This window comes from Suncus etruscus, chromosome 6 (assembly GCF_024139225.1).
Source record: "Suncus etruscus isolate mSunEtr1 chromosome 6, mSunEtr1.pri.cur, whole genome shotgun sequence".
NCBI lineage: Eukaryota > Metazoa > Chordata > Mammalia > Eulipotyphla > Soricidae > Suncus > Suncus etruscus.
This window is the reverse complement of record NC_064853.1, coordinates 53,905,888-53,921,021: the sequence shown is the minus strand read 5'-3', so window position 1 is coordinate 53,921,021 and position 15,134 is coordinate 53,905,888. Positions and strand designations below refer to the sequence as shown.

Genomic DNA, 15,134 nt, shown 5'->3' with positions numbered 1-15,134 from the left:
ACAGAATTGTGAGGACTAATGAAGTATTGCACATCAAATGGTAAACATAGGGTGGAGGAGATGGTTCAAAGCACTGATGACACATGATTTGAATGCAGAAGACCTGGTTTTGAGACCCAGCACTGTATAGCCCCAGAGCATTGCCAGAAGAAACTCCAGAGCACTGACTCAGGATAAAATACAGATGGCTAAAAGGCTCATGAAAAATGCTCCACATCATCAATCATCAGGGATATGCAAATTAAAACAATAAGGAAATATTATCTCATACAATAGAGACCGGCTGATATAAAAAAAGAACAAGAACAAGAACAACAACAACAACAACAAAAGAACAAGAACAACCAGTGCTGGCACAGATGCAGGGAGAAAAGGACTTTCAGTCCCTATTTGTAGAAATGTCAACTGGTTTAGCCTTTTTGGAAAACAATATGAATATTCCTCAAAAGCTCCCACACCTAGGAATATACCCTAGGAGCCCCAAAACAATGTAAAAAAGAAAAAGTCCTCTGCCTTCCTGTGTTCATTGCAGCACTATTCAAATAGCCAGAATCTGGAAACAATCTAAGTTCTCAAGTATATATGAGTGGATAAAGAAATTGTGGTACATCCACACAATGGAATACTATGAGTGATTAAGAAAAATGAAGTCGGGCCCGGAGAGATAGCACAGCGGCGTTTGCCTTGCAAACGGCTGATCCAGGACCAAAGGTGGTTGGTTCGAATCCCGGTGTCCCATATGGTCCCCCGTGCCTGCCAGGAGCTATTTCTGAGCAGACAGCCAGGAGTAACCCCTGAGCAATGCCGGGTGTGACCCAAAAACCAAAAAAAAAAAAAAAAAAAAAAAAGAAAAAGAAAAATGAAGTCATGAAATTTGTTTATACATGGGGGCTGGAGTGATAGCTAGTGGTAGGGAGTTTGCCTTGCATGCAGCCAATCCAGGATGGACCTGGTTCAATCCTTGGTATCCCATATGGTCCCAGGTGTTACCAAAAAAAAATTGCTTCTATATGGATGGATATGACGAGTATTATGCTGAGTGAAGTAAGTCAGAGGGACAGGGACATAGAATAATCATACTTATTTTTGGAATATAAAACAAGGAGAGTATAGTAATAATACCCGGAAATAATAAAGGTGAGGGCCAAGAGGACCAGTCCAAGATAGAAAGCTTGCCACAAAGAGTTGGGGAGTGTAGTTAGGGCATAGAGGAGACCATGTGACAATGGTGTGACAATGATCATTAGAAATGATCACTCTAAACAAAAACTGAAAAGAGGCAAAGTGATATGCATGATGCCTCTTCAGTATCAATATTGCAAGCCACAGTATCTAAAAGGAGAGAGAGACAGAGAGTGACAAAGAGAATATGTCTGCCACAGGGCAAAGTAGAAGTTGGAATAAAACTGGGGACATTGGTAGTAGAAAATGTGCACTGGTGAAGGGGGTTGTACACTATATGACTGAAACTCAATCAGGAACAACTTTATAACTGTGAAAAAAAACTAACTGTATTAAGAACAACCTTGTAAACCATAGTGTTTAGATAAAGTAATTTAAAAAATGCTTAGGACAGAGCCTGTCATATACAATAAACTATTTTCTCATGAGCATTTATCTGTCCTTGAGACCATCTACACAAGTATTCGGTGTCTCTCTGGAAACAGTATATAGAGGCTACAAATATCTTTGCAGTCATTGATTGTTGAGAGTTCATAGACAATGAAGCTGCCATTTCCAACCCCACCTCATTCCTGACTGGGCCAACACCCTTCCCATCCCAGGCAGACCTCCCCCTCCATCCCTGAAAACCCAACTTTCCAGTGCAGATCTGAGGCCCATTATAGATTTGGTTCTTCTAATCTACCCCAAATGCATTTACCAGTTGTCAGCCACTTATCAGCAATTAAACTTCCATTTTAGATGTCAAGCCAGAAATATTTCTTGCTGCTGAGTGGGGAGGCGTTCAGACGGGCTGTCAAACTCATGTTCTTTCTGGTGTGGCAAAGACTTTCATAGACTCATATACACTGTGAAAGCCAGAAGGGACCCCAGGAAGGTTCATTTTACAAAAGTGGAAACTGAGGTCCAGAAGATGATGCTGAATCAGGACAGTGACAAAGGAGAATCATGTGCTTATCAAGCTTAACATTTTTTGCAGGCACGTTTGTTGCCAGCCCATGCATATGGTGCCTGCACATATGTGTCACCCACATCTCCTCTCTTGAGATGTGCACTTTCATGCTTTCATACTTTCATGCTGGGAAGTGTACTAGGGCTCTCTTTTGAGAGTGTTTTTCTCTCTTCTCTCTCCTCTCCCCACTCCTTCCTCAGAATTTCTAAATAAAATCTGTTTTTAACTTCAAAACACACATTTTTTTTTGCAGGGGACCTAGAGATAGTACAGCAGGCAGGGCATTTGTCTTGCACATGGCTGACCTGGATTCTGTCTGCCATACACATATGGTTCCCTAAACCCTTCCAAAGCTGATCCCTGAGTGCTGAGCCAGGAGTAGCCCTGAGCACCACCAGGTGTGGCCCCCAAAATCAACAACAACAAAAAGTTAAAAATTATTTTTTTAATTCAGAAGTAATAGAATGTCTCAGATTCATAAGGAAATCCTTGAACCTGCCACTCAGTTGCAGAAACAATATGATTTTTAGTTATGAAGCCATTATTATCAAATCTAAATAAATAGGGAGTCCTGGCGAATTGGCTACCCATACAACACCAAGTGGTTCTATTTAAAAATGTACAAGAGGGGAAAAATAATAAAAAATGGTACATGAAAGTGGGTCTATCTTTCTTTTTAAGCATGGTAAAAAATGTTTAATTCTACAAAGGGTAAGGGGGAGAGGGAAGGGAGCAATGGAGGATTTCAGACTGAACAAGATACTCATATTTTATTCAATAAAATCAATCCTGGCTAGAATGTACCAAACAGAAACAGGATTAATATAATACAGAACATCCACTTACGATTTTTCTGTACACACATGTATTCCAAGCCATTCCCAGCCCCCTAATGCTTCCAGCTCAATTATTTCCTGGCCTGCTGGATCTGCCAAAGAAGCAGCACATAGATCTTCTCTTTAATCTAGTCTCTGTTGTTAGGCTGGTATGTCTGGGCATCAGCTCAGTAAACAAGGCAGCTGAGGCCTGCCAGATCATTAATAAAATCAAACAACTGACTGATATCATATGTGATAGAGGGTTAGGGTTCATTCTCTTTAGATGTTCTTTGTTCATTTTACAAAACACCTTCAGTGAATTCACTCACAGACTCATAGTCAGCAGAAGTTCTATGTTGTGGCCTCTTGGTAGCCTGTACTAGTAAAAATGGTGTGAAACATGGCACCAAACCCTTTCACTGCATCACCAGCACCATGTAATGAGGAGGACCTTTCTTTTACTAATTTTCCGTGGTAAAGCCCAGACGATAAGCTAGAATTTCCTTTTTTCTTTTCTTTTCTTTTCTTTTTTTTTTTTTGGCTTTTCGGGCCACACCCATTTGATGCTCAGGGGTTACTCCTGGCTAAGCGCTCAGAAATTGTCCCTGGCTTGAGGGGACCATATGGGATGCCAGGGGATCGAACCGCGGTCCTTCCTTGGCTAGCACTTGCAAGGCAGACACTTTACCTCTAGCGCCACTTCGCCGGCCCCCTAAGCTAGAATTTCTTACTAAATTTCTTCAAACTAGACATTTTCCTTGGTACTTCTAGCTAAATGTTTTACCTGTCAATGCTTATTCAGCTTTGGGGAGCTGGCCCTCCTTCCTGATGCTCAAATGCTCACAGCATTTTACTTCCACCAATAGGAAGAGGAAAACAGTTACTCAGCTTCAGGGTTTAGGGTCAGGAGGCTGAGCAATTTACTCAGTTTCTTTACAGGACTTTTGCTAAACCCATTTTGACTGGGTCAATCCCCCCTGACTCACCCTGTCACTGGAAAACCCAGCAGCTCCTGCCTACTATCACCAATTTCCCAACAGAAATATACCCTGGCCCCTCCACCAGTTTCAAAAGAAAATAATGGACACCAGAGCAAGAGCAACAGAACAGCAGGGAAGGTGTTGGCCTTGCATGTGGCCAACCCATATTTAATCTTGAGTATTGTCACGAGTGACCCTGAGCTTAGAGCCAGGAGCAACCGCTGAGCACCACTTGATGTGGCCCTAAAACCAAAAACAGACAAGCAAAAACAAAAAGCAGCCAATACTTTCCAGGTAGACTGATTCTGGCTGGCACTTCTGTGACATTCTCTGTTTTTTTTTTTGTTTGTTTGTTTGTTTTTGTTTTTTGTTTTTTGTTTTTTTTGGGGGGGGGGGCCACACCCGGCGATGCTCAGAGGTTACTCCTGGCTGTTTGCTCAGAAATAGCTCCTGGCAGGCACGGGGGACCATATGGGACACCAGGATTCGAACCAACCACCTTTGGTCCTGGATCGGCTGCTTGCAAAGCAAACACTGCTGTGCTATCTCTCCGGGCCCTTCTGTGACATTCTCTTACAGTGGGAGACAGATTACTCTTTCTGCATGAATCACAGCAGCCCACTGCCACACCCTACACCCTCTCACAGAAAGGGCCCAGCTCCAGGACTAAGCCTTATCAAATTTCCATGCCACAAAACTCTTAGGACACCTCAATATTTTGTAGTAGTGTCAGCCCAGTAATATCACAGGAAAGTTACATAGTAATCTAGCAACCACAGTGAGCCTAAAGAGTAACATAGAAGACTCAACTAGCACCAGTCACAGCCCAGGAAATCCTTAGACACTGACTTTAGCCATTCCATGGAGAGAGATAAAACAGTTATTTCAAATTGATCCTTGTTGATCTAAGTCTTGATAATTCCATTTGCCTTTGTGAACGTGAAGTAATATGAAGTAAATTTGCTTGTGACTGCAAGGAGGCAGGCTACGGTGATGGGTAGGAGATTGGGGACAGTGGTGAAAGAAAGGTCACATTGGTAATGGAATTGGTGTTTGAATATTTAATACCTGAAAGATTGTAATATGAACAACTTGGTAAATCATGGTGTTCAGATGAGAAAACTGAGACCTCAACAAGTTTAAAAATGAATAAGGACCATGGGGGCCAGAGATAGCATGGAGGTAAGGCGTTTGCCTTGCATGCAGAAGGATGGGGGTTCGAAAACCGGCATCACACATGGTCCCCTGAGCCTGCCAGGAGCGATTTCTGAGCACAGAGCCAGGAGTAACCCTTGAGTGCTGCTGGGTGTGACCCAACAACCAAAAAAAAAAAAAAAAAGAACACCCCTCTTCACCAGTGCAACCTTCCCACCACCAATGCCCCCCATCTTCCTCCTCCCCACCCCTGCCTGTCTTCAACACAGGCATTCTATTTCTCTCACTCACTACCATCGTCATTGTAGTTGTCAGTGTAGTTATTTCTCTGTGTTCACCACTCTTTGTGGTAAGTTTCATACCGTGGGGTGGTCCTTCCAGCCCCCATTTCTACTGTCTCTGGGTATTATTACAATAATGGCTCTTATTTTTCTTAAATCCCACAGATGAGTGAGATAATTCTGTGTCTATCTCTCTCTCTGACTTACTTCACTCAGTGTAATATATAGGAAACTGTTTTTTTTGTTTTGTTTTGTTTTTGGGTCACACCTGGCAGCACTCAGGGTTTACTTCTGACTCTACGCTCAGAAATCGCTCCTGGCAGGCTCAGGGAATCATATGGGATACTAGGACTCAAACCACTGTCCTTCTGTATACAAGGCAAATGCTTTACCTCCATGCTATCTCTCCGGCCCCAGGAAACTTTTTTAAAATTTATTTTGGTTTGTTATTTTTTTGGGCCACACCCAGTGGCGCTCAGGGGTTAGTCCTGGCTCTGCCATCAGAAATCACACCTGGCAGGCTCGGAAGACCATATGGGATACTGTGATTGGAACCACCATCCATCCTGGGTCGCTGCGTGCAAGGCACATGCCCTACCGCAGGAAACTTCTTTTTTTCTTTTTCTTTTCTTTTTGGTTTATGGGCCACACCTGGTGATGCTCAGGGGTTATGCCTGGCTGTGTGCTCAGAAATGCTGGCTTGGCAGACCATATGGGATGCTGGGGAAATTGAACCTCAGTCTGTCCTAGGTTAGCACAGGCCAGGCAGACCCCTTACCACTTGCACCACTGCTCTGGCCCTAGGAAACTTCTTTTTATTGATTGATTGATGTTTTGGTTTGGGGACACACAGGCTGTGCGCAGGGGTCACTTCTGACAGGGCTCTGACAATCAGTTGTGCTGGGATTAAAGAAGCATTGGTCATGCCAAGCAAATGCCTTCATCCCTGTGCTCTCTCCAGACCATGGATTGCTCCATTTTTAGTATATTAATGTAACCTGGGAGATGGAAAGGGGATGCCTCTGCATTCCCTAACTTTCCTTTTCTTCGCTTCTCAGTGGCAATCTTTGCACCAGTATCCAGTGATAGGGATGGGTAACCCTGGTTCAGGGACAGGGAAGAGAGCAAGACTGGGGGGAGCACTTTCACTCTAGACTGAAACTCTAGTCTGATAAATGTCTGAAAGCAAATACCCTTCCCTAAGAACTCATTTCCTCCTTGAAATAAATGCCTTATCTGAATGAGCGATTGGTATTCTCCTATCACCCTGGTCTTATTTGCTGTGAATCAATAACTGCTCTTATCATGCAAAGGTGCCTTTCCCCATCCTTGCCTTGAATTGCATGACAAAGCTTCCTAGAATAAAGAACCTTTCAAAGGTGCCATGCTGCAAACTATTTCTGTCTCTTCGAGAGAGAAAACAGACATGCTTCAATCCACCCTGTTAAGCCCATTCATCCTTACCTTGTCTCTCAAGAACAGCTACGATGACACTTTCTTGGGTTTTGTTTTGTGGCCACACCTGATGTTGCTCAGGTGCTATACCTGACTTCGTAACTCAGAAGTGACCTCTTACAGTACTTAGGGGACCAAACATGGCATCAAACTGGGGTGAGTCAAATATAAGGCCTTACTACTATCTCTCTAACCCTGATGATACTTTTTTTTTTTTTGTCCTTGAAGCATGCAGGATAAAGCACAAAAACCCAAAAGACTGATTTGAGAGAAAATGTAAAGTTCAAGGATGTTTCTGTCCTGCCCCAGGTCCTTTCACAGGAGGTGGCTGAGGAATGCCTGAGGAATAAAAGCTCTCATTTGAGGAAAGATAGTAGAAAAATTATGGAAGGAGAGAAAATATGTGAAAGGGTTAGTAACACCTTTTTTTTTTTTTGGTCACTCCCGTCAGCGCTCAGGGGTTACTCTTGGCTTTATGCTCAGAAATCGCTCCTGGCAGGCTCAGGGGACCATATGGGATGGCGGGATTCAAACCACCGACCTTCTGCATGCAAGGCAATTGCCTTACCTCCATGCTATTTCTCTGACACTACACCTCTATCTTTTAACAACAGGTGCAAATGAATCTGATTTCCAAGCTACTACCAAAGACATATGCAGGTGACAATAAGGTATTGAGAGTGACATTGAGAGTGGTAACAAGGGAACTTTCTGGACTGGCATTGCCTGCAGTTACCCAGACTGGGAATATTCCAACTAACTTACTCTTCCCTCTAATTTAAACATTTATGGTAAAATACACATACATCAATTTTTCCATCTTAACCACTTGTAAGTGGACAGTTCTTTTTTTGTTTTGTTTTGTTTTTGTTTTTGTGTCAGACCTGGCAGTACTCAGGGGACCACTCCTGGCTCTATGCTCAGAAATCGCTCCTGGCAGGCTCAGAAGACCATATGGAATGCCGAGACTTGAACCACCGTCCTTCTGCAAGCAAGGCAAATGCCCCACCTCCATGCCATCTCTCTAGCCCCCAAGTGAACAGTTCTATGGTATTAAATACAATCATAGGTTGGAACAATAGTACAGTGGATAAGGCACATGCCTTGCACACAGCCAACTCAGATTTCATCCCTGGTACCACATATTGTCACCTGAGTCTGCTAGGAGTGATTCCTAAGTGTAGAGCCAGTAGTAAGCCCCGACCTGTGGCTGTTGCTCTAGAATAAAAACAAAAACAAACCATAACATGGTGCAATTCTCACTACTCCCATCTCCATAACTCCTTCCATCTTGTAAAACTGTAACGGTGTGGCCTGCGGGGAGAGCTCAATGGGATGAATGCACACTTCGCCTTAGTTGGCCCAGGTGTGTTTGACCCTCACACCACATGATCTTTCAAGTACAACTAGGAGTAACCCTGAGCACTAACCTGAGAGTAGCCCCAGCACTCCTGGAGTTGTCACCCAACATCTCCACCATCACCTCCACCAATAACAATACAAATCTGAACTTCTCTGCTCATTAAACAGCAATCCTCTTTTCCCTGTTCCCTGGAAAGCAGCATTTGACTTTCAGTCTCTGAGATACTGACTTGGCCTTATGTAAGAGGAATTGTGCAGTGTTTGCCTTTTGTCACTGATTTACTTCACTGAGCCCAATATCCTCAAAGTTCCCCAACATTGTAGCAAGTTTAAGAACCTCCTTTCTTGATAAGGCTGAATATTGCTGCACGCGTGTGCACCCCCCCCCACAACCACACACACCCCAAACACCCCCTCTCCCCCCCCCCCCACACACGATCTTTGCTTATCTAGTCATCCACTGATGGACACTTGGGTTGCTTCCACACAGATCTTTAAATCTAAATTATTTAAAAGCCATTTCCATTTTAGATCAAAATCTTGAAAGGTTCAGATGCCCTAGCCCTATTGAAAAAAGGAACAAGCAGAGTATGGAATGGAAAGCTAGACTTTTAGGCTCTGGACTAAGAGTCAGAAGTTCTAAATTTATGTCCTAATTTTGTATCAAGCAATACAATTTAACCCTTCCCAGACTTTGGATTTCTCATTTGAGAAGTGAATGAGATGAAAATGAATCACATAATTGGGGCTAAGAAGATGGCTCAAAAGGCTGAAGCCACCATGCTCTGAATTCTGTAGGTTTGATCTTTGGTACCCCTAAGCACCACCCAGCAGAGCCCCTGGGCACTACCAGGGGGATGCCCCTCACCACCCAAAAAAGTAATTACATAATTCCTGTGTTATTTTACTTTATTCCACACCCCTTTTATGTGCTTGGCACCATCTTAATATAAAATTCTAATATAGAATTAAGTCCTCTTTATCACTCATTGACCAGCTCCTCCCCCCCAAATTTCCTTCTTTCAGAATCTGTTTCCTTATCGACCAAGAGGCTTGAAAGGATCTAACAAGATCATGGGCAAGAATAGGGTTTGGAGACAGTAATCAATGACCATATGATTTTGTCTGTGATCCTAGCAGCACAAGCAGTTTCTGGCCTCATCACAGCCAGGTGAGTTTGAGCACCAAATAGGTCGTGACCCCACAAAACACTGCATTGAGTGCATGGCCAGCGAACAAGAGATGAACATTAAGACTGAAGAAGGAACTTCAGCAAGCACCAGTGGCCAAGATTGCAAATACCATAATCATCACAATGGCAATGTAGGGCCAAAGGATGAAACAGCAAATTTAAAAAAGGAATCTCAAAAAAAAAAAAAAAAAAGATGAAGACAAAATGGTGGAAATCAGTTGGTAAGATACAGTTTTTAGATTACTCTATATGGTTTTACCATTGAGCTTTATATATATTTCCCTGTTATAAAAGTAATATGTATTTAAACATTTGGAAAAAAAAAACAGAAAAAAGTGGGACAATAAAATCTCTTATGTTTTTACCACTCAAAGACAACTATCTATACACAAAAAAAAGGAATCTCAAAAAGGAGCCCCCTAAGGTTCAGGGGGTACAGAGCTTCACATTCCAACCCTTGCAATTCTTAGCTATTCTATTTCTTGTCTGAAAAGACTAAGAGAACCCTAACTTGACCCACTGTTTACTCAGTCTGAAAACTGCTTAAGTGAGGCCCAGAAGTTTGTATCAGAGACTTTCTTAAAGTGTCAGCAGCTGGAATAGCCAGCACAGCTCTCTATCGGTGGTGAGGAAATCCCTAAGGAGATCCTTTTTATTTTGTTTTGTTTTTGGCCACACCTGACTGTGCTTTAGGCTTACTCTTGGCTCAGGGATCACTCCTGGTACGATTTACAGGACTTTATGGGATATTGAGCCTGGATTGGCCCTGTGCAAGGTAAATGCCCTACCCTATGTACTATCTCTGATCCCTAACAAGTCTCTTCTCTGTCTCATGTCCTGTCCTGTTCTAGGGGAGGTAAGAGAGGAAAACGATGTGTTCCCTGCCTTCAGGAACATTGTGACATGATAGAGGATTTAGAGAGGGAAACAATCAGCAGGTACTAGTATAGCACTTGCCATGTGCCAGACAGTTTTAAGTACTTGATATGTAAGTGACCCCTTTTATTTTTATTTTCCTAGTTTTGATTTTTGGGCCATCCCCAGAAGTTCTCAGGGGTTATTCTGGCTCTGTACTCAGGGATTTCTCTGGGTGGTATCTGGAAGACCACATGGCTTGTCAGAGATCAAACCCAGATCAACTACATGCAAGGCAAGCATGTATTTGTATTATTACTCTGGCCCTTAAGGTTGTTCTTTGTTGAACACATAAACTACTGCTAATAGCTGATTGCTGAGTCTTCAGCAAAGCATCAGAGTAAAATAAAAACCTATACCCTCGAGCGAAACATCATTCCTTCTATCTGTTCTGGGAGTATGAAAAGCCAACTCTTCTCTAGTTGTAATGTTACAGAGAAAAAACCAAAACTGAGTACTCATAGGCTCAGTGGATAAATTTCAGAGTCCTCTAAATTTGTACCTAACATTAGATATGCATTTTATTCGCTGGGGCGGGGGGTGTTTTGTTTCCAAACTGAACTCAGGAGGCCTAGGGACCACTCTGATGATACTCAGCCAACTGGGGATGGTGGGTCAATGCTATGGCCCAGTAAGGCAGAGCTGCTATGCTGGAAGTCTTCAGGGAAGCGCTGGAGGGGTTCAGGGAACCATGCAGGCCAGAAGCCTACATCCAACCTGGAGCCCATCCATGCAAAGCACGGCACCTGACACTGCTCTGCCTCCAACCCTTCTGCAGGTAGAAGAGCAATGGTTCCCGGGATTCATCGCATCCTCCAAAGCACTTATGTCTTCAAAGAGGTTAACAATAGCTGAGCCGAATGAGCTTTGAGAGTCTTTCCCACACTGGCAGTCTGGTTTCATGATCAGTCACTACTCCTCCCCCCACCTCCACACGCTGCTCCCGCACACAGCTTCCAGGCTGAAACCACTCAGGATCTGGGGCTGCATTTTCCTTCCTGCTTTTTCATTAGGATTCATCCATCTTCACGGAAACTGCTCTGCTTACTGCACAGTGAATGTGAGATTTTTCTATTTTAACACAGTTCACTGCATATGATGTTTCAATTTCGAAAACTGTCCAAAGTGATTTCGCTTTGTTTATTTTTGTGTTGGAGGGCCACACATCTAACACCGTGCATAGGCACCACACCTGATGCAGATTTGAAGCAGGGTCGAGATTGCAGCCACATTCCAGGCAAGTTCATTAACCAAGTTCACTAACTCTGCAGCCCCAAAGTGATTTCTCCTAACCTAATTCTTTCTATCTTTCACAATTTAAGGCCATCCTTTGCATCTGAACCCATTTCCTTTTTTAAAACCCAATTTTGAGATAATTATGGCACATGTATAATTGTTTTGGAAGCACTTGGCTGGCCAGATATCTGGAACAGTTTGTGCAATAAAATAATGAATGACAAGAGCAGGAGAGATCGTTCAGCAAGTAAGTAAAACCTTTTTTTGGGGAGTGTTACACAGGCAGCATGCAAGGTTTACTCCTGGCTCTGCTCTTAGAAATCGCTCCTGGCATGCACGGGGGACCATGTGGGATGCCAGGATTCGAATCACCATCCATCCTGGATTGGCTGCGTGCAAGGCAAACGCCCTACTGTTATGCTATCTCTCCAGCCCCAGTAAGGCTCTTTTTTACTGCTGATTTGGGTTTAGTTCTTTGCATCTCATATGATTCCAAAAAAGCCAGGAGTAAGGGGGCAGAGTGGTGGCACAGGGCATAAGGCATCTGCCTTGCATGCGCTAGCCTTGGACAGACCGCAGTTCGATCCCCCAGCATCCCATATGGTCCCCCAAGGGGCGATTTCTGAGCATATAGTCAGGAGTAACCCCTGAGCATCACCGGGTGTGGCTCCCCCCAAGAAAACTCTCCCCCCCAAAAAAAAAGCCAGGAGTAAGCCCTGAGCACAGCCAAGTGTGGCCCAAAAGAAAAAAAAAAACAAACAAGTTAGCAATGGACTATCGATGATAGAATAAAATTATTTTGTGACCCCATGCTATGAATAGTTGATGAATATGGTAGACTGATAGCTAAGAAAAATAGATAAAATTATGCTAAGCAAGTAGCTGAGTTTTTGTTGTTATTTTTGTTCTTTTTGTTTTAGGGTTGCACTCTGCAGCACTCAGGGGTTACTCCTAGCTCTGCTCTCAGATGTCAGAGATCAAACCCGGGCTGGCCACCAGAAGGCAAATGTTCTACCTACCCTTTGAACTATTACTCTGACCCCAGTGGCTGAGTTTGATGAGGAATAATGCCCCCAAAATGATCCTTACAAATTATTATCTTCAAAGCAAAAAAGAATCATGGTACAAGAGAAAAATCTGGTAGACACCATCTTAACCAAGCGATTCAACTATAACATTAGCAATTCTGGGATAAACCAACAAATAGGTTTCCTAAGGGGATACCTTGAAGAAATGAGATCGTTCTGTAGAATTTTTGCTAAATGTACATGTATAATATACATCTAGGGAATCGAGGTTTTTGCTCAGCACTAAGGAGCATGCCCTGAGAGTATGAAGTGCTGGATTCAATCCCCAGCACCAGACCCTGAACCCCTGAGTGCAGAGAAGAAGAGGAGGGGAGAAGAGGAAAGAGAACAGTTGAGGAAGAAGAGGGGCAGAGAAGGAAAAACACAAGGAAGCATCAAGACCATTCCACTGTGGGACAATTTATAATGTTACTGACTTTTACCCTTCAAAGTCAATACAAACAGGTTGAAGAGGCCTCAGGAGATGACCCAATAGTAGAGAATAAGTTTTGTGTATGTGAGGCTGCCCACCACCATTGTTGTGACCCCAGACTCCACAATATGTAAGTAGGTGCATTGCAATCAAGTCTGTGAGCTCTACAACCAAGGGTGAGAGATTCAGACAACTGTGAGGCTCCTGATATCATACCATCACCACCACCACCACCACCAAAGGGAAGGAACAAGAGGTTAAAGGCTGAAGAACAGTTTCAACAAAAATCAGATGAAAGGAGATCAACAAATACAAGTTATGATCCTGACTTGGTTCCAAATTGGGGGAGTGGAGAGAATAGTTATACAGGGATTAGATTTGGAATGTTGATGCCATGTAAAAGCAGGTCTTGGACTATATATGGTATTCTCTAAATGAGGGGTCCTCAAACTTTTTAAACAGGGGGCCAGTTCACTGTCCCTCAGACCATTGGATGGTCTAAAAACAAAACTTATGAACGAATTCTTTTTTTTTTTTTTAAAGTCTCCTGTTGAGCTTTTTTTTTTTTTTTTTTTTGGTTTTTGGGCCACACGCGGCGTTGCTCAGGGGTTACTCCTGGCTGTCTGCTCAGAAATAGCTCCTGGCAGGCACGGGGGACCATATGGGACACCGGGATTCGAACTAACCACCTTTGGTCCTGGATTGGCTGCTTGCAAGGCAAACACCACAGTGCTATCTCTCCGGGCCCATGAACGAATTCTTTTTTTTTTTTTCTTTTTTTTTTTCGTCAGTCCCCATGAACAAATTCTTAAGCACACTGCATATATCTTATTTTTGCAATGAAGAAACAAAACAAATACAAATATGATACATGGCCCGCAGGCCATAGTTTGAGGACCACTGCTAAATGCTCCATATCCTGATTCTAGTAAATGTATTGTGGATATGCAAGAGAATGTCTTTGCTCTTAAAAGATACACATGAAATATTTATGGGTATAGAGACACCATGTCCACAATTTATTCTCAGATTGTGGGAGCAGACAAAGTGAATCAAATGGGGCAAAATGTCTGCAACTGATAAATCTGAATGGACTCCTGTGTACTTTTTTTGGGGGGGGGAGAAGGCTCCCAAACAGTGCTCTGAGGGTCTGGGAATCACATCTTGTAGTGCTTATGGGATCATGCAATGTCAGACATTGAATCATGACTTCTGCATGCTAGGCATGTGCTCTAGTATTTATGCTCTCTCCCAGACCTCCCTTGTACTACTGCAACATTTCTGTAAGTTTGGAGTTATAAGAGAATAAATCATAGCAAAACTGGCCCAGGTCACGCATACAGCTCAGTGGTTGAGAGTGTGTTTTACCTGCCTGAGTTCCTGGGTTCTGTGGCAAGCAAAGCATCAAAAGTTAAAAAATTTAGTCAATGGGGCCGGAGAGATAGCATGGAGGTAAGGCGTTTGCCTTTCATGCAGAAGGTCATCGGTTCGAATCCCGGCGTCCCATATGGTCCCCCGAGCCTGCCAGGAGCGATTTCTGAGCATGAAGCCAGGAGTAACCCCTGAGCGCTGCTGGGTGTGACCCAAAAACCAAAAAAAAAAAAAAAAAAAAAAAAAAAGTTTAGTCAAGGGACCAGAGAGATAGCATAGAGGTTGGGTGTTTGCCTTGCATGCAGAAGGACAGTGGTTCGAATCCTGACATCCCATATGGTCTCCCAAGCCTTCCAGAAATGATTTCTGAGTGTAGAGCCAGGAGTAGCCCTGAGCGCTGCCGGTGTGACCCAAAAACCAAAAAAAAAAAAAAAAAAAAAGGTTAGTCAAAAATCTTTCATTTCGTGCTCACTTTGTTTTTTGGTGTTTTTTTTGTTTTTTTTTTTTTTTTGGTTTTTGGTTTTTGGGCCACACCCGGCGGTGCTCAGGGGTTACTCCTGGCTGTCTGCTCAGAAATAGCTCCTGGCAGGTACGGGGGACCATATGGGACACCGGGATTCGAACCAACCACCTTTGGTCCTGGATCAGCTGCTTGCAAGGCAAACGCCGCTGTGCTATCTCTCCAGGCCCTCGTGCTCACTTTGGCAGCACATACACTAAAAACCTTTCATTTCA

General features: G+C 43.4%; 1 pseudogene; it reads right to left on the bottom strand.

The window, feature by feature from the left end:
- Positions 1 to 3,041: 3,041 nt before the first annotated feature.
- Positions 3,042 to 11,195, bottom strand: LOC126011758 (enhancer of rudimentary homolog; annotated as a pseudogene).
- Between the last annotated feature and the right edge of the window lie 3,939 nt (positions 11,196 to 15,134).